The sequence below is a fragment of the Triplophysa dalaica genome, chromosome 16 (genome assembly GCF_015846415.1).
Source record: "Triplophysa dalaica isolate WHDGS20190420 chromosome 16, ASM1584641v1, whole genome shotgun sequence".
In the NCBI taxonomy this organism is placed as follows: Eukaryota; Metazoa; Chordata; class Actinopteri; order Cypriniformes; family Nemacheilidae; genus Triplophysa; species Triplophysa dalaica.
The window spans coordinates 13,675,465-13,697,195 of record NC_079557.1 but is presented as its reverse complement, the minus strand read 5'-3'; positions in this window follow the sequence as shown (position 1 = coordinate 13,697,195).

Here is a 21,731-nt window from a genome sequence, read left to right as displayed (position 1 = left end):
ACTTAGTTAATGGCTCTTTAAGAAATCTATGGGTTACACTTCACCGTCCTCATCATATTCACAGTGCATGCGCTGTGTTTTACTGCTTAAAAATTGCAGTATTTTAAAGGCAAAATGTGGTTTTCTGTCCAGGAGATACAAAGAGATGTGCACCCCATGCTGCCTTTGTCATGGTTGAAATTGTCCCATGACCAGTTATAAAACCACAGATCCAAATCGGAACGAAGAGTCTTAACAATGCCCATGTGACATCTAACTAAAGCACAAGTAAAGTAGCATCACGAACAAAAAGCAACGAGCTCCTGTGGGCAGAGCTTTTGCAAATGTCGTTGATGTGTAATCATCTTTTCAATAGCAAACGTGTCTGCAAAGCAGCATTTTGTAGTTTGAATCTGAATACTGAACAGGCGGTTTGGCCTTTTTAATTGTAGTGATATATCTGAATTTAGAAGCACTGGTGCACGCCTTATTCATTTGGTGCTGGGTACCCTAGAGCCACTTGACTGTTTCATTAAATAAATCATCCGAGCGGGATTCCTGTAGCCTCAGTTAATAAAGGAAAAGTGTAACATTGTCAGCTTTAGGATTTCAATGAATATGCTTTACATATTGAACGAGCCCTACAAAGGCAAATGTTTACGGCAAGTGTTGAGAAAAATCTCAAATTTTGACACTTGTGGATACGGTTCCTGACAAGCTTGCTTTCTTCATAAATCACTTCATAAAGAAGGTGATAATTATAAGAGTACATTCCCTTTTAGATCATTTTGTGATTGGTTCATAGGAAATTTTCACTGCAGAAATGCCCTGTTGGGCACACTTAATATGCAACATGGTTTTACCTGATTAACAAAACATCACGATTTATTTCATGGTATATGACTATTATTCAATAAAAAATGAAAATTTAGAACATTCGGACACAGCAAAGATTCAGCCCCTTGATTTGGACATGAAAGTGTTTTATGCATGCACACTATTACAACACCAGAAGCTCTTTTCAAGCTATTTCAACCAAAAATGAAAATATTATCATAATTTACATTGTCATTTCAACCCTGTATGATAATCTTACTCCTTCAGAACACAAAGAATATATTTTGAAGAATGTTGGTAACCGGTACCCAATCACTTGCATTGGTTTTGTGCAAGGCTGGACTGGAGCTTAAAAACGGCCCTGGACTTTTTGGCCAGGAGCGTCCCTCCGTCTATTCCCTCTGTGTGTCCGGGGTGGGGAGTGGCTGGGGTGTGGATAGGTGCTACCGCCTTTCGTGCATTCGCGTTTCGGTCCATGTTTAGTTACGGCCCACCATGAAAAGTCCAGATTGACTGCCAGATGGCCAGTCCGCTCCTGGTTGTGTGTCCACAGCATAGAAGAAAACGGTACGCCGTTGTACTTTTACAAACATTCATTATATCTTTGTTGTTCTGTTGAAGAAAGTATTTCAGGTTTGAAATGACATGAGGGTTAATTTTCATTTATGGGTGAATTATACCTTTAAACGAGCTTAAGGTGATGTAATAGTGTAATAATGTGCATGCATAAAACCCTTTCAAGTCCAGTGCTGAATCTTTGCTGTCTCCGTATATTCTGTAAATGCTACATGAATTTATTTGTATTCCTCCTGCAGAAATGACATTCACCCTGTAAGATATTATAAAAAAACTTTGGGCAGTGAGAAATCTCTGATGGTATCATGACAGCTTAAGTCAAGTGGGCTGTAAAAAACTGCCATCTCTGAATGTTCTCCCACTGGTAATCTTCACCATTTCACCAGGCTTCTTCTGAAGCCTCTTCGTCCTTTTGTCATTCAGAATATCTTAAAACAGAAGGAAATTTCCTCTTATTTTACTTAGACTGTCACTTTTTTCTACCCTGCCATCACAAATGAAAACGGTTTCGTTGGAAAGTGAAACTGGCATTTACAGAATACAACCATCTGGCAATGTTCTTAACCAACACTATTGGTATACTACAGACAGACCATTTGTTGTTGCTTCAATTATTGTCTCGTGTGAAACTGACAAATGCAAAAGTTACTATGTCTTTTATATAAAGATGATAAAAAGTGTTCTTCGCAGTGGTGCCATTGAAAAACTTTTTTGGTTTCCTAAATTATTCACAATTTTTATTCAAAAAAAGTAATTATCTTATAATCATCTGTAGAACCTTTTCCCAACATAAAGAACCTCGAATTGACCCCAAAGAAACTTTGAAGCAATCTTCTAAGAAGTCTCATAATTTTATGGTCAAACTTTAAAGCGATGGTACACCCAAAAATGAAAATTCTGTCATCATTTATCATAATTTTAAACCATATGATTTTCTTTCTTCTACAGAACAGCAGAGGCACCCATTTAACCAGTGCACATCAATGGGTGTTGGTCAAAAACATTCTTCAAAATATCTTATGTGTTCAGTGGAAGAGAGAAAGTCATACAGGTATGAAATATCAAGAGGGTAAGAGAGTAGTTTTGAGTTAACTATCAGTATTGGAAATAGTATTGGAAATAAATGTAGATGTTTTTTAAGAATTTGAAGGATCTATCAGAATCAACAGCTTCATGAGGTTTCTCACCAATCAAATAAATAATATTTTATTTAGATATATTTATTTCAATATTTAAATAAAAAGGTAAAGTGTGTGAAAAACTCAATAAAACATTTACAATTTACTTTTTTGCTTAAACACAGTAGTCTAGTGTCCAACGTTAACAATATACAATTGTGATAAATGTTTTTGTCCATAACCGCAACAAACAAATAGCAAATATACTGTGAATGCAGGATTATGGACACAGTTACAGTGTTTTACACAACTGTTTAATAGAGTAAAATTGTTTATGAACAATAGATGCAAAACAAGCTTCTAAAAGTTTAATTTGGTTCTTTCTATGTCACCCACAATTGGTATTTATATTCACAAAGAGATTGGTATTCAATATTCATGCAAAGCACTTGGTGAATATTTGAGAAGGCTTTCGTACATGACCCCTTTCTGCAGGTCTGAATTCTTACAACTTACATCTAATAAATTGGAATTCTATTTGGTGGTAAAATGATACCTGGTTAATTTCCCAAATGTCATTCATATCTAGAATACAAAATCAGACCACGTGGGGCTGAGGTAAAACATACATATTCTGTTTAAATCTTGGTACACAATATCTTTCAAGAGCCACAGATATCTTTCAAGAGCCACAGCTGATCTTGTTTTTTTTTTCAATTTATGCCGGTCTTTCTTCAATCATGAATGTTGCAAATGTTTACAACCTGAAACAACATATATAATTTAATTTGAGGCAACAAGACCTAGAAAATGAAAAACAAACAAAAAACACTAAAATGAGTTTCACTTTTATCTGTTGTCTTTCTATATCAGCATTCTATCTAAAAGTAATGCATTTCTAACATTAAACAGAAAAGTACTTTCTTCAAACGTCTCGAGGCTCACAGAGCTCTGCTTCATGCTGCCATTCTAATGGAGAATTTTACTTGAAACTTTTCAAAAAAAAACTGGATGAAAGTGAACGCTGTTTTGCTTCACAGACCGCTGCTCTCGTGGGTTTACCAAGACATACGCATGCTGCTTTTTTGTCCGTTGAAATCTTGCGTGGGCCTCCATCATTATAGATGACATATGATGTGATGTAAAACAAGCAAATAATTTGCACCACTGTCTCTCTAGTTCGCAGAGAATCTGAGATTAAAGCAAATCCAGCTGGTGGATTCAGGAAAGCAACTTTCCTAATTGTTTGATTCTTAGAGAAGTGAAGGTTCTGGCTCAAGCTTGCTGGAGGTGGTGGAGGGTGGTGTGGAGGGGGTGGATCTGAGGTGAAGAAACATACAAACCAAAGATGCTATGTAAAGTTTCTACATTTGACTCCCTTGATCTCTCGTCTGAAAGTGTGATTGGCTCATTATTTACTGTGCAGATTGTCTCCGCTGCCTTTCTGTTCTCAGTGCAGAGATGATCAAATGAGCTTTCTTCCAGCTTTTATTGCATTTTGCTCATTATTGTCAAATAGCTGGAATCTTAAAATGAAGCAACAAAATTAATAAAAATAGTTTTTAACTGACCGTATTAGGATTTTTTGTGGAGAAACAGAACATTTCGAAAATTTAATTTTGAGATTATTGTTTATTTTTAAGAAACATTTGTATCAGGAAATAGTAAAATACTGTAAAAGAAGCCAAAAGAGCCATTTACTTTATTTACCGCAAATACTTTAGATATTTATGCAAGTAAATATTCAAATGGACACATTTACCAATTAGTGAAACTTTTTAGCGGTAATTACACAAATCGAACTCTGTTGTGATTGGAGAAGTCAATGTGGTTCATGTTTAAAAAACAAAACTGTTGTTTCTCAGTTATAGAAAAGTATAAGATGCACTACTGCTGTACATCTTCCTCTTTCATTAGCTGTGTTATCTAGCCGTTTTTCACACCAAAAACATGAATTCTACAGTATGCATTATTATCTATTCTATGCTTTATATAGAACTCTTAAGAAAAAGTTGATGCTGGTCTAGCTTACCATTTCAGTTTTTTAAGCAATATATGTACAACCAACAGAACCTTTATAACTGAATCAAAATGTTTAATAAATGTTTATTTAATAACATATGTAAGAAAAAGAAAAAATGAAACCAGATAATCTTCTGGACCAGTGTTTACATTTGACAAAGTGGTCTATACCTGTTATGAACATTAACCTCTCAATATCTATATTAATGAACGGCTCTCACTAAAACCTTGGTGTTTCGAGTCAGATGTGTGGGCGTGGCTTGTTGGTTTTGACTAAATCTTTGGTGTTTCAAGTCTTACGAAACCTTTACCCTAACCCACACCCTCACCTTACTCTAACCATCTAACCAGCCAAAAAGCATGTTTGGGTGATGACGTCAGACTCCAAGGATTTAGTGAGGGACCAGTATGTGCATGCGAACTGCAAACTGTGAAAAGCGCAACAGAAATAAACTTGAAATTGAGTTTTTGGTCATAGTGACTTTTTTATAAAGATGCAAATGCTCTGCTCATTTGTTCTAATTATTAAGTATGATTTAAAAAAGTTAAATTGATAAACAATAAGGTATTTTGTATAGACATGCATGATGACTGTAAAGATTCTATTTGAAATATATCATATTTTTTAAATCTTAAATGGCAGATTTTATCATTAATATGGTGGTTTTGGTTGCTACAGTGTGTTTTGGAAACAAATTTAACTTGGGGATTCTTAAGTTAAACAGACACAGAAAACAGATGTTGGATACAGTTTATGTTTTTGTCCATTAAAAAATCTAATTGGGCAGCGCTACAGCAACTTAGACAAAGTGCTCTCATGATTCGACACTGTTTTGTATCGGCTCTCACTAAATCCTTGGTGTTTTCGAGTCTGACGTCATCACCCAAACGTGTTTTTTTCGTGTCAATTTTAACAATCATAGGTAGTTTAGATGGTTAGAGTAAGGTTAGGGTAAAGGTTTCGTAAGACGATAAACATCAAAAAATGAAAGTCAAAACCAACAAGTCACGCCCACGGATCTGATCAAAACACCAAGGATTTAGTAATAGCCTCTTAGTTTCGCTGACTATTGCTAACTACAGTCCTCTTCACAGAGCTTCCCAAGTAAGGTCACAGAACAGTCCATTGACTATGCTGTACCCCGCAGAGGAGCCTTTGTACATTTGACCGGCTTTTACTGAACATTTAAAAGGGCCACATCCAAACTAGAAATAGCAAAATCTACTCTGATCAATTTAAAAAGAGAAAAGCTGGACAATAAAGCATATTGATACAATTGCCAAGCCTGAAAGAGTATGATAACCAGATCCTGGGCCGTTTTAATAATGCCCGGATGAAATGTCAATAGACATTAGGTAATTTTATCATGAAGGCTTTTATTAAATTTGTGTAAAAGCCAGTGTGGTTTCAATGCCAAGATTTTATATGAATAAAAGTCCTTGGGGAAAACAGGATAATCTCATTTCTATTTTCATGTGTTAAGCTCCTGCCTTTGGTGTTTTAAAGGCAGCCAATGACACTGAGTCAGTGTCTTGAGCTTCTGCTAACTTTCCTATTTTCAACTTCTTTGATATGCTTTTGTGAGGATTAATGAAAATGTTTTAATTTCGAAGCCTTCCTGATTTTGTTCTTTGAATTTACAGTAAAGTACACTGTGTAGTGATGCTACCCCATGCAACGACATTCTAGAAAATTGACTTAACTCTTATGTATTCCATTGTGACAATGCCCCTTTAAAAAAAAACGCTTTACCGACCCCGTTGGAAGAACTTTGCTGGCCTTCACAAAGCCCAGGCCTGAAGCCCATCAAACACCTTTGAAATAATTGCAGTGGTGACTGTGAGCAAGACCCCATCACCCAACATTAGTGCCTGACCTCGACTGATGCTCTTACGTCTGAATGAGAGAAAATCCCTGCATCCTCGTTTCAACATCTAGTGGAAAGCCTTCAACAGCGAAGAGAAGGATTAAGGCTTTAGACATTTAAGGTTCAACAAGACACAAGAGCATCGAAGAGGTCAGGCTCTGGTGTTGGGGGTCTGGCTCGCTGTTCCTATTCATCCCAAATGTGTTTAGCAGGGATAGGAACAGAAATAAACACTTTATTCATGTTGTTGCATGTTAAGCTTACTATAGAATCCTTCTTTTGAGTTCGCGGCTTTTGACATTTTCAGCTGAAATTGAATCTGTGGGACAGGGAGACAGTGCCACACGGTTGATTTCCTCACAGGGGATTTTGAGGATTTATTTGTAATTAACGATCAATAGTGGTTTAGTTCTATTTGGTGTTGTTGATGTTGTTTTGTTGTAAACAGATGTTTGGTTTGATGTCATCATTACAGTGATTAGTGTTCCCGTTGTTCAATCCGATTCACTTTGCTCACATTAATGACTTTGTTATTAATATAGTTTGAGAGCGTATCATTATTATAGTGACTCTGTGTTTACTCTCTCATTGAAACAATGTGTTGTGTCTAACAATAGCAGCTTGTTTCTGACCTAAACCCAGACTCCACTCATCTCCGCAATGGTAACCCCCATTACTTAATTACTTTGAGGCAATGCATTTACTCAAATTCTCTGTGTGCTTTGAACTTGTTACGGTTGACAGTGGAAGGCATTCTGCTCATCACTTGAAATAGGGAGGAGAGATATTTGTATATTCCCAAAACGATGGTGAAGTGATTGATAAACTTTAATTATAATCGACAGATTCCTCCTTCTGTGTTTATTGTTCACTCAAGTACTTAAAGGGATACTTCACCCGAAAATGAAAATTCCGTCATCATTTACTCACCTTTGAGTTGTTCCAAATGTGTATAAATGTCTTAGTTCTGTCGAACAAAGAGAAAGATATTTGGAAGAATGCTTATAACCAAACAATGTAGTTCAAAATATCCTCATTTGCGTTCTGCAAAAGAAAGAAAGCCATACAGGTTTGGAATGAAATAAGGATAAAAGTTATGAAAGAAATTTCATAAAAAAAATTATTCCAAAAAAAACTGTTGAATCATCTGAATATTCAGGAATTAATAAGTATATTGTGACCTGTTATGTATAGATTTTATTATTCTGTTTATATTCTCTTTCATCCATATATCCCAAACTCAAATATCCAACCACAGGAGGAGGATTCATTTTTGAGATGTTTATGGCTATTCATGGGACCATTGATTTATTCATCTGACTCTTTTATAAATACAAGCCATTCTTGAACCTTGGGGACATGTGATGCATGGTAGACCTGTCTCAGTGAAAGAGAGATGTTAATGTGATGCTGGATTTATGGCAGCAACGATAAGACACAATAGGCATCAGTGCCAGTACGGCTCAATGCTTATGCCCATCCACCTGGCTACTGCCATGAGCCAATGATAGCAAAACTGGACCACGGATGATGTGGTAATAAAGAGACATGGTCCTTCTTCTCATCTACCAAAAAACCTGAGTAAGCATCAATTACATTCAAATTAAAGTGGTTAGTTTACCTCCAGAGGAGTTTTTATTCAAGTAAATTTTCAAGTGTTTTTAATTCACTATAAAGCAAAGACTTTTTGCTCCAATACATTTCATAAATACATGTCTTTTTGAACCTTTAACTCAAATCAAGTACTTTCTCACTTGTTTTGAGTGAAAATACTTGAGCGAAAGCATAAGAAAGTATAAGCATGTACTTAAGTATTAAAGCATTTAAACAAAATGTATTTATCATATAGTGGAGATCAATATTTAGTGATATTTCACCCAAAAATTGCAGAACCAAAACGAAGGTATTTTGGAGAAAGTTGGTAGCCAAACAACAGTGGACCTCATTCACTTTTAAACCAATGCAAGTGAATTGGGCCAGTTAACTAAATTCTTCAAAATATCTTCTTCTGTGTTCTGTGGTAGAAAGAAAGTCATACAGGTTTGAAACCACAAGAGGTGAGTAAATAATGACTGAATTTTTGTTTTTTCGGGATCCTTTTAGTAATATCCAGCCCATTTATTCTCATTGTATCATATGTATATAACTATTCATAATACTATAAGCATTTAAATTGTACATGTTCAACACATTTAAATAAAAAAGCCCTACACAATATAACAACATGACAGAGGCACACCCATGAAAAAGTAAACAGGAAGACTTCTGACAATGGCCCATAACTCTATTAGTATCTAACCGGAACTGGAAATTAAATACATGAGAAATCTCTGCCATTCTGCTGTCCTCTTGAATACCACTGAATGCTATTCAATCCAACTATTCTCCTCTAATGGTGTTCTACATGATCTCCAGGATCAACTATTTTCCTATTACAACAATGCTCTCACAACTTAACGCTCAGATAAAACAGATTTAGTTTCGTCTCGTCTAGCATTTTCGTCTTCATTTCGTTTTGTTCTTTCTAGCAGGCCATTTTACCATTAATCCCATTTTATTGTTGTGCTAGGGGAATAGCAATGATGGAAGATGATGAAGAAGCAAAAGAGACGAGCAATGTGAAAAAAAAAGAGTATAGAGAGCACATGACAACATTTCTCTTGGCCGCCAACTCAATTCTTGAGTGCTTTGTTTGCATGGCAAAGTTTCTATGGCAACACATTTAATGCTATGATGATCATCCTTCTCCAAAGGTCTTTAGCCTGACGTTATACATGATAACGACGATTTGAGATATACTGTATACTGTTGTTATTCTTCCAGTTTATATGGTTTAATTCAAATCCTAACACAAGGTTTTGCCAAGTTTACATGCAGAATTCTTTCTAGGTTCTTCCTATTTCAAGGTCCATTTGTATAATTTGTATTTTTTTGGACGATATCTTGACAGAAATGCAATATAATATACATAACTACAGTATGTCTTCAGTGGTGTATAAAGACCTTACAAAATGAAGTGGTTTGTTTTTTTAAACGGAAAACTTGACGACAACTTAGTTTTTTGTCAACCACCGTAGTGCTTCCGAAGGGAGGGGTGGAGTGAGCCGTTGGTTACAATTTGCAACCTCAGCACTAGATGACGCAAAATTTCATACACCTTTACATTTAAAATTGACAGAGAGAATGATCAGAGCAAAGGTGCAGTCAAACCCAACGGCACATCCAGACCAGATGAGCATTGAGTGCTTTGCCGGCGGGCAAACCGGCAGTGGTCACAGGAAGGGCCTGAAGCGTAATTTAAACCAGAATCTTCTAGGGCACAGTATACTGCTGTTCGCACTGAGCCACCTGCCCCCAAAATACACAAGACTTGAAAACAGATAAAAGTCGATTAACTGTAATGCCACTGACAGATGATTGACTGGGTGGTTGGGTTCACTGTCCAGTGAAGGATCCATCCCCCTATATAAAGCTCATCCTCATCTCCTCGAAAATCCTGTTCACATGTGCTCTGTTTTCCCCCTTCAGCCTTTGTATTGGAGGATATGAGGTTGTGAATTTGTGATACATAGCCTATAAACCTCAGTTTAAGAAATGTAATAGCACATTCGCCTCTTTTCCAGTTATCATCATTGCCCTGGCCTGCTTATTGCCAAGTGCAGCCAAGAGGAGGGATACAACATAATACAGCTGGCAATGTGAATGAGAAGCACCTGATGCTTATTAGGCCTGGACTCAGGTCGAACCTGTTGGGTCATATTTGACTAGTGTTTTACCAGGAAGTTTTTGTAGTCAGACTTTTGACAGAAGGGGTTATAGAAGGTTTCATCTGGCGCATGCGCCTGGCCTGAAATTAACTTCCAGTCTGTGGATAATCGGTCTGGCTAGTGGCTAAAAATATAACTGTTCAATTTATATTTATATCAATATTTTATTCCATATTCATTTTAATAAAAAAACTTGTTTTTGTTTTTTGTTTGTGTAACTTTGTTGCATTTAGGTTAAGCCAAGTAATTGTTCTTCTTGTAGCCCAAAATAAAACTTGTCAGACATACATTTAACTTGCAAGCTAATGTAATTTCCTTGTTTTTTCTTTTGCTTGATATCAGAAATAATCTACTGGGACTTTATTCTTTGCAGATGTGCACCGGAAGTTGAAATTTGGGCCACAAAAACATGCATGCATAGTAAATTTTGTTTCTGTTGTTGCTTTGAAACTGTCTTTACTATTGACTTGAACATTTAGATGCTGCACAATTGATTCTTGACTACTTAGAGCTTCTACAGTGTGTAAAACTGATGAGCATGTTTATACAAATAGTATAATAGTAGGCCTATATATATCAACCACATACATAGTATAATTTATGTGGTTGATATGTTATTTTGTCAAAGAAAATATAAGCACAAATTTTACATGAAAACAAACCAGAAAAAATAAATTTTGAAATAAAAAAATAATTAATTTGAGTTTTTGTGACAATACAGTAGGGGTGTATCGATATTTCGTATTTCGAAATTTCGCGATACAAAAATGTTACGATGCGCACGTGGAGAGGTGGCGATATTTTAAGATATGTTTACTCTGCGCCAGCGCGTCACGTGTGCTTATCTCACATTATGCGATAGAGAGAGAAGTCTCGGGAAGAAGAGGAAGCACGAGACAATCTGTCTCTTCACATGCTTTAAAGAGCGTCTTACTTTCCTTCAAAATCGCCGGTAAGACACAGCGAACTTTAAGCGTGACTGCAGGCGAGTCACCACGAAACTCATTAAATCAGGCACAAACGTGTTAATTTTTTATGTTAATTTATCCGCTACCGTGAGCTGCTGCATAACGTGATATTCAACATAAAGGAAGCCAAAAGACATGAGTGAATTGCTGAAGTGAGTCGTACTGTATATTAAAAGATTGAATGACACGCTAAAAAAAGTATGTGATTTGCATAATTGAAGAAATGTAATACAGTTTAAGTAATTTGCCTTTTTGAAAGATTAGATATTTCTCATTCATTACCGTCTCAGGCAAAGACCATGCAAAGACATTAGCCAATGGCGTTTGAGTGTGAGCTCTATCAGAGCGTTTCATTGGTTGAACGTACTGAATGAATACGCCCTTCACGAACGAGTCAATTGAGTCAAATTGAGACTGAATGAAAGAGTACATGTCGTTCATGGTCTAATATTCTCTGTGTTGCGACAATGAAAATCCAGTAGTTACTGAACTTTCCTGAACTATAAAGGTAATGGTCTAATTTAATTCTAAGGTAAAGTAAATTAAGTCAAACAGTTACATTTTTGTATAGAACATTTAATTACACCAATTAAATGAGTTAATCCAGATGACTTAAACTAAATTGCATTTTAGTCAAAATACTAAACTAAAATCAAAATTTGATGTCAAAATTGACACTGACCTTAATTCTAATTTCAGTTTAGACTTAAAATGTTAAAATTCTTTATTAAATTGTATGTACAACCAAAAAGTTACTAAATTGTTAATATTTGGAACATAAATGTTATATTATTTCAGTTTCATTTTTTTATTTTGTTCAAAATATCGAGATGTGTATCGTATCGTGAACCCAGCATCGAGATATGTATCGAATCGTGAGCTGCGTGTATCGTTACACCCATGCAATACAGTACTTCAGGTATGACGTATTTTTGCATACTTACCCAGAATAAGCGCTGTGTTGGTTCCCTCGATCAATGGCCTATGCATTTTTCCCATAGACGTTTGGAAGATCGCAACAAATAAGCTCTGTGATTAACAAAGCAAAGGTATGATATTTACACGTTTTGTCTATCAAGATGATCTTTAAAAATTACCACAACATTTGTCACATTTGAAGCCGAAATACAATCGGAAGAAATAAAAGGTAACACGTGCTAAACAGACAACAATTAAGGTCATTCGATATCAACGTCACCACCTCCAAGCCTCCGACAACTCTTTCAAGCTTTAAGTAATATGTACAGGTAATTACTCCGATTTAAGAGATTTGTGCCCATGTTGCATTATAAAATAATTTCGTTGCAAGCTTTATTTGCGCAATGACTTACGTCCCCGCCAATGGAATTAGTCGCTTTTAACAACGGACGTTTTTAAGACACAATAAGGCTTTAACAAAATCACGATTGGGTTATAATTGGTCTGTTTAATGTCATAAAACTAAACATTTTCAAGTTCTAAAGATTTTGTTAACCACAGACCTTAAGCAAAAAACTGTATTTGGGGCGATGGAACCGGAAGTCCTAAAATGCACTCTCTCTTCTGGGGTTTGCATACCAAAATATGTCATCTCTGAGGTGACCACGTGACCGAAATGTCTCGAACTCCGAAGAAAATCGACGCTCCCGCGCTCAATGGCTCACTGTTCTGCGCCTAATTGTTTGGTGATGCGCAGATGAGCATGTTTATTCGTCGACATCAGTGCGAGATTTAGAAGGAGTTTTACAAACAGAACAAGAATGAAAAACTACAACTTGAGGTGTCACTACGCGTGCAGTTATGCTTCAGATATCAGCTTTCTATTGGACATGTAACAGTAAGTTAATCACAACGCGACTCACGACGCCATCACAGTGCGAGGTTAATTCTTTTAATAATAATGTTTCCATTAATTCATTCACGAGTTCGCCTCGCAGATAATAAGGTGGCACCGATAGTTTGCGTATTTGGCGTGCTATCGCGGGAAAGGAACTCCGAGCTCGGTAAAACCTCGCGAACTCTTGGGCACGCGCCCCTTGTCCGGGGAGATGGCCCCACACGGTCTCGGGTCGTTCCCCCATTATGCTGAGATAAAAACCGGGCTGATGGTGAGTAGTAGGGGTGGAGGAGGGATGCTATGAAAATGTAGAGTGAGTTAGTCGTCTTGGCTATTTGTAAGGGTTTTCTTCCGAGCTGGTAGGATGATTGGTGAGATTAGCCATAGCAAGCCAGCCAGGTGAGTTATCCGCACGTGCTCCTCCCGAACTTTGTTAATAATACATAATTTAGTAAAAACTGCATCACTTGTTTAGCGTCATAAATTACATTATTTCATTGGTTTTACGGATACTGCAAAATCATGTTAATTGGTTAGACAAAACTGAAATATTACACACACATTATTTGTTAGTTAACTCCGCACATTTAATACTCTACACACCTAATTCTTTATTGACAGCAAATTACATTTAAAGCAGCGCCTACATAGAGATATACTGTTTATATTTTACAGTTATATCATAGTGGTTAGGTCTGCGTGAGTGATAACCAACATGGAAAAAAATGTTATTTTGCATATAAAAGTGCTGGACAATAGAAAAATCGTAGATGAATGTCATTGGTTTATTTTAGTCGAGATATGAAGACTGATGACCATACTCCTCATTTGACAGAATGAGAGGATTTACTAAACTGTACCAAGTATATGAACGTCTTTGTTGTTCATGGCATGAGTAGTGGCAAATATTTCTATGTTGATGTAGTTATCTTTTTAAGTCAATTGTTTGTGTAAATGTCACTCAAAAATAACAAGCTTTGGGGTTTCAATGCAGCGAGAAACTCTGAAGGTCTAAAGAACACTAATGCTATGTGATATTTCTTTTCTACTTGATATGAACTCATGTTAAGCTGGATATGCACTGTATGATTTTGGACATATATATTGTTGTCTTCAGTGATTGTTTGGTGTAACATGGACTCAGCTTATTGGCTCTGTGATGAATCCCAGCCTCTGACAGGTTCTGACAGGGTCAGAAATTTTGTGTCACAGTCAATGCATTTTTTTTCATTCTGGACGATTTGGACCATGGTTTGAATATTGTGAACCTACTTTTGTTTTGTTTGGCATAAAACACTGTTGATGTCACAAATTGTGCCATGGCTTTTCCCCGACCAACTTGATCATATTGTAGGATTGTTTGTAGTTTATGTGAATTATATTATAATTTGCTTATTGTGAGGGCTGTAAAGATGCTGGATTTATTTGTGGGCTGATTAATATTTATAAAAATGATTTCATAAATATTTGATAGTTTTGACCCAAAAGTAGGAACCTTATGAATGAGATAAAATAGTACTTTTTCAGAAAAAAACATGATCTCTGGTTAATATCAAAGAAGACATTGTGTTTTTTAAACTAATGGCAGGTAAAGCGTGTTTTGTCCTCAAGATTTCAGGAGGTTATTACGAAACTGCTATTTGATGACTATTTTGCAACACTGGATGCTTTCATTACATTTTTGATTTTGCACTGGCACTTCAGCCTCACGCCTCCACAGTCTACCCGTCCTCTCACTCCGCATCTGTACATGCAGCATCAGCCTGCTGTTATTATCACAATCAGCGCGCGTGTTGTTTTCTATCAGCTATGCATGAGAATTGACAATCAGCATTCGAGTGTATGATACGTTGTTTCCCCTTAATTGTGGTTTGTGTGTAAATAGATTCATGCTACTTCTATGCATTTACATGTCTGCTTCTGCAGACTTTACGTCATGGATATGGTGCTTATCTACATGTAGAATTGCATACAGTATCACACAATTATTATTTTTCTGGTGTCATGCCATATTCACTGAAAATGGCAAGTGCCTAATGACAGCACTTTAGCATAGCAGGGTTTTTAATGATTTCTTGCTTGGAGATATGTCTTGATTTGTCAAGAATTTCCGAGTGTCTTATAATCCTTCACATCAGGGCTTGGAAATCAATGGTGCATATACTGGCCATTTAATATTGGTCCTCATTAAACCTTTGTATAGCTTGAGCCATTTGCATTTGTTTTTTACTAAAATCAAGTTCCTGTAAGTGTGTGTACTGAAGCAGATTTTGCACTCACCTCGGATGTGTCTAAATGGTGGTAGCATGGTGTATTATTATTAGATATAGACTCACACGAGGCGACAAACTTTGCCAAAATTTTGTATTAATTAAAAAATAAAAGGTGTCTGAGATGTGTAGCAGATGTGTTTTAGCGATGGCAATTACCACGGCCCAGAACTGCCTAGTGATAAATAGGCATTCTCTTTGTTGAGCTTGTATCTATGTGTGTCCCCTAGGTGACAGCTTTATGTGTCTCGGTGAACTGCTTTGCTTTGGATAATGTGAATCTGCTGTTTTCATTCGAGACAAAACCAAGCTGCGGTTATTATTTACATGGAAATAGTAATGGTAATGCTAATGACAAAGGCTTCTTTGTTTCAGCCCTAAATGACTGTATGTGTGAGCGGTTGCCATGATTATGTATGTATTCTCTGAATACTTTTTTGCCAATGAATATGGTCGTTTTTTATGTGAACCTGCATTTTGTTCTCTTTCATAGTTGAGTTACAAGATAATTAAGAACAATCCTTTCCGAGCACGGTAATGTTACCTATGGCACCCATTAACAGACAATGTCGATTTTCCTTGATGATCACCTTTAGCTCAGAGCCCAGAGAAAGCATATGAGCTCACGCATAAGACCATCTCACACCACGTAATAGCTCCTTAATGACACCAGAGGCTGTACGGCTGCTGTAATTAGAAGCGGCGCATTTACTGAAAATGAAATGAAACATTATCACATCATAGCTGACGTACTCCATCAGGTACCCTGAGATTATCAGAGACTTCACGAACGACGTGAATATATGTAAAAGTAAATGTCTGCCGTGTTTTCTTTGTTGACGCTTTAATTGCTCATTTCACATTCCCGTGCGGGACCTGCGAAGCTAATCCCTTTTATTCATAACGTGATAAAAGGATAATTCACCCACTCCATTCGCATCCCTTAATTTTGTTTAAATTGATTTATCAACACAGCGGTCGCGATAAGAGCACTTGTTGAACTTTTTGATGCACGTCGTACTGCAGACTGAGAGTGCGAGAGCTTTGTTTTACCTGTCTTTCCGTCATTAAATGCCAATCTATCCCAGCTCAAGTGGAGCAGAAGTAGTCAATATCACCTTTTGCACCATATAGAGTTTAAGCTCAGATTTGCAGGTAGCCATCAGCCGATGAACTGGCCCTCCGAGGACTAGCTCATCATCTACGGCCATGGCACAGAATCAGAGTGCCAACGAGATTTCTGATTGCTTTCAAAAGAGCTGTTCTATCATTATAGGTTGAGAAACACAATTCTGAGCTGTGGGAATTAATTTTACACCATGCGGGTATTAGGAATTGTTATTTTTTACTGTTCGTGTCGCACAGATGTAGTGTTGTAATTGCTGATGTTCTTATTTGTTTCAGTGCTGGGTTAGTTGTGTTCAAGGTTGTGCCAAACAGTTTATGAGCTTGCACAGACCTGCCTGACTTTATAACTGTATAAAGAAAGCTTGTGGCTGCGCAGCTCGTGTTGTATAAAGAAGACACAAAGAGTTTATAACTGCGCTGTAATAATAATGTGTGTCTCTGCACAGCCGATGCCCATATGTGCCTCACTTTATAACGTACACAGCTCATTTAAGACAACAATGTCATCGTCCATTGTGATTTTACGAAATACAACATGCAAAAAGCATGTGGTCATTGCCTGTCGACGCGGACAACAACGCAGAAGTGTTAATGAAAAACGTCACGTCACCTACGGCGTGGAGGCAAAGGCATAGGTCCTACGCAGAACAAAAAATCGCGGTTATGGGTGCACGTCCAGTTCTGTGCATGAGCAATAGAAATCCGCTTGCGTGCGGAGAGGTTTGTGCTCACACATCAATATTGATGTACCTTTGCGCTAAAATAATGTGCTCCTGACATTTGTCATAAGCACACCATAAAAGACTGACATAAAGTTAGCTTGACGTTGGGCATTCAATATTTGTGAATTAAGGGACCGTCAACAAAGTGACATTAACGTTTTTAACGTCATTAGCATTTAAAGGGAAAACTGTCATAAAGCAGTGAAGGAAAGATTATTGACAGCATGATGCAATTGTTTCTCTTCACACATTAAATTTAAGAACATAATGTGTATTTGTTGTCTTATTATAAAACCTAAAGATTGAATGAATCTTTACATTAAGATAGACTTTTAGGTTAAATCATTAAAACATGCTTTTGTGGTGTGGCCACATGATAAAAAAAATTCTTGAAACTTTCTCAAGCCAAACTGTATTTATTTTGCTCATAAACAATACACTGTCAGTTTAATTAAGCATTGATGGCACATTGTGCGATGAATACAAAGCATTCTAGATTTAATAAAAAATAGATTTGTGGTTTTTGGCCTGGATGAGTGTGGGATATCCCGGCCTGAATTTGTTTCCCATTCCGGCCCTGGTGAAGTGTGATATTAATGTGTAGTAGGAGAATATATTATTCTATTCACTTGGGGGGAATTTGAATTTTGTTTATTTTGTATATTATATTTTGATGAATAGGTTATATGAATCCCATTTTACAGTATCTAATTTTGCACACAATGTTTTATTGTTAGTTTAATTTTTTGGTTTGACTCTTTATCTTAATGTCCACTTTTTGTTCACAGTTAACAGTTAAGTTTATTTTTTGTATATTTATTATTGAACAGGTTTATTCTTTTGCACATATTGTTGTATTTTTTGTATTGTCATTGTTTAAATAAATGTGCAATTCTTTGGACATGAGTTCTTTTCTCGTGGGGAAGGGGCGCCTTCTAGGACAGACCCACTGTCAGTGGCTACAGGTGTTGTGGAGCGTCACTCCATCTTGCCACAGTAAACATCTCTAGTTTAAGTCCATGTTCACACTTAACTTCTTTTTTGAGAAGAAAAAGTTGACCAAGGCACTTTCTTTGTAAAAACAACGCTGGCAGCGTTTGGTTATAAACAGCAGGCAAACGCCATGACTTCGTCGTGAGCATCTGTACACGAAGGCAGAGAAACAGATATGCAGCGTAACAGAAGTCTACTTGAATTACAAACACAGAGCTAAAAACTACACTACTAATTTCTCACTAGAAAGGCAATCAGAAGTTGATGAAAGTGAACAATAAACTTACATTTATACAAAACTATGCTCTAACGGGCGTTTCGGATGCCATTTTATTTTTTCGAGCTGGAGCCTTCTCGACCAATTACGTTCCCTGCATGTTGTTATGGAAACGATAGGTCTCTATCATTGGTTAGCTGGGGGAAAAAGGATCTTAACATGGGCGTTTTTTTTTTCAGAAAAGTTGAACTTTTTTCAACCTGAAAGACACTCTGAGCTGCAGACAAAGACTCCGGAGCTGGCGTTTAAAACAGCGCTCAGGACATGTTTGAAAACACGGTTGACTCCATAGCATTATAATGTAAAACAGAAAAAGAAGATCAAGTGTTAACACCGACCAAGTTGAAAATGTATCAAATGTATCATACATCCCGTCACTATAATCCAGAAACCTTAATTGTCATTTTAAATTGACAAAAGTTTCCTCGACTTTGCCATGTGTTTGGATTTATGAAGAGTTTGATTCCACAATGAGATTTCTTTTTCAAAAATCTTGTTTTTTTTATTGTGCATTCCAATTAATATCAATCAAACTGGGGGTGGTTTGTTTTGATTTAAGCCATAATAACTCCAAAACTATAGCCAACTGACATAATAAAACACAATACAATCATAATTACGTAATAAAAAACAAGATTTATGAAAAGAAAATGAAAGCAGGATCTCATTTTGGAACCAGACTCATCATATTCTTCTTTATTTGATAATTTAATAAGAAACCCTTCCACAATATCAATAGAAAATGTACGCAAACATCTTTTTTTCAAATACTTATTGAATACTTGCTTTCTACAGGCAGTAAAAATGGAGTGTTAATTGCCATGGAAAAACATAATGAGTTTTGTGACTAAGACACATGTGCAATTGACACAGAAGTTGAGTTGAGAAATCTACACTAAAATTGTGCAAAAGCTAAGTGCATTCACCCTAATAGATTCAATCATTTTGATATTGCTTTAAACTTCAGAAATTATTTGAATACAACACATTCACGTTATTCTTGTTATCATGAATAAAGAGCATTGAAAGCAAAGCCTTTTGTACTGTATATAATGTGATTTGACAGCAGTTAAGATGCACAATGCACTTATTCTGCACTGGTTAAGAATATCCTCAAGTAAAGAGTTTATTTCATTAGCAAGAGGCTTCATCTAGGTTAACCAGCAACGTATTATATGCATATTCAATTAGACTGATAAAAGTCTGAACCGCGTTATGGGGGTTGCTGGTGGTAAATGTGCCGCAGGGCTCTGCCATGAATTTCTGCAGCCCTGCTTACATGACAGGGACGATTCCCAGCAACGAGTATCACGGTGAATTTTGTCCCCTTAATCTCAAGATAACTCCTCCAGGACATATTACTTTAATAACCCATATTCGTTTAGTTAATCAGAGCATGCACGGACATTATCCCAGAAAGGCAAATGGTGCTATTCGACTGCATTCAGTGTGAAGCTGAGGATGAATTATTCTTTTTGCCGTTTTGCACTGCACACTCATGGGACAAACTGGCTGTTTTTACTTTGACAAACTGCTGATAATGGTAGTTTTATGGTCAATTACGAACACAGATGCCTTAAGTAATGTTTTAAGGTGACTAAATGCAAAGACACATTCATTTTTTGCTTACTCAAATAAAATAAATGAGCATGGATGTTGGGCATTAATTTTTCATTACTGATGCAGATAACTTTACAAGATCATATTATGTTTCTGTACAGTTTTCATTCCTGGTATTGACAGACAGTGCAAACAATCCGTATATTAACATCAATGAAACACGGAGAGCCACAACTGCTTATGTACCTCCTTTAATCTGCTTTATTTTGAAAGGAGAAGCATTATCTTTGACATGTTTTTGTATGCTGTGCCAAATTTCTACAATGACAGATTGGTCCACATAGACAAATTTACATATAATACACTTATTCCATTTTTTAAGTATTAACATGTATCAAGTACATTTTAGAGTTGTCTAATTTTACCAAACATAGTTTGAACAGAGCGCCAGATATTATTTGATTTTTCACATTGTGAGGTTGTCTGGATAGGAACCTCAACACTTCTATCTTTTCTTGCCTCATGAAGTGTTACCGCACATAATTTAACAACAATGCCAAGAAATATATGGGGTTTGACAAGCAGGAAAGACTTTGTCTGTTGTATTTCACACTGAGCAGCGTAACTGGAAAGTGAGAAGAACAGTTTCAATGAAGATAGGACTGAAGTGTCATGAGCAGCGTGGGTAATATATTCTTGGTCAAGATTCAATAAACTCACATTGGTTACTCACATAATCTCTTATGTAATGTCTTCTTTATTATGCTTAATTGTATATTTTTCCCAACAAAGCTTTCTGAGTTTTTGGTTTTAGAAAAACCATCATTGATTTCAAGAGTACAGCGGTGCCATTGTAGTTTCTGTGCTAAGCGTATATTACGGTAATTTAAAGTGAAAGTTCGCTTTTGATAGACTACATGAAAATTAGTTGACACATGTAAAAGCATAGATGTGTTTTATAGTGTGTGTGTGGTTATTTACCTACTTTTTAGAATAAAAATGACATGTCAGGTGAAAATAAACTATTTAAACAATTGTAAAATAAGACCCTAAATGGACAGTAAGGTCTAGCATTTCTCGACACAATCTGGTGCATCATTTGTTCTATTAAAAAAAAGACAACAACCTTCGTGCCAGTTGGAGCTGTAAAACAGTGCAAGAGTTTTAACTTCTTTTTGGGAAGAGGAAGGAGCGCTTTCCATATCTTTTGTATTCTTATCATTGTATGGCGGTATTTATTGTTATGGTATTACAAATTGTCTTTTATTTGGTGAAAGCCAGATGAAGAGCAAGATGCCAAAATCACCATGCAAAGAAAAATAGTTTTTTGTGTTAGGTCACGTGCAATAGAAAAGTTCATTTACGTAATTGTCCTTAAAATAATTACATTAGTGTTTTACTGACAGTCATTTAGATACGTAGTTATATTTTAATGTTAATTTTGCAATGGAAAGTGTACCCAAGAATATTAAAAGACTATTGGACAACAATGGTCCGACATTATTTCCCAGAGGCAGTAAACTGTTAAGCTCTCCAGACACTTTTATGGTGATGCATAAAAATAAACTCAAGGATAGATATACTTAAGTGCACAATGTTAATTATTTGCTTAATAGTACCAGCATACATGCTTTCAGTTCCCCTCTTGAGCTTTTACTTTAGGTATACCGAGCTATTACGCCCCATAGCACATCCCATGAGTATAGAAATCAGCTGGAGTGGCTGCTGTAATTATACTTCATTACTATATTTAAGTATTATTTTGTGGGATTTGTACCCCAAGTACCAATAAAACTTAATACTTTTTCTCAGTTAGAAGTTGTGTGTAAC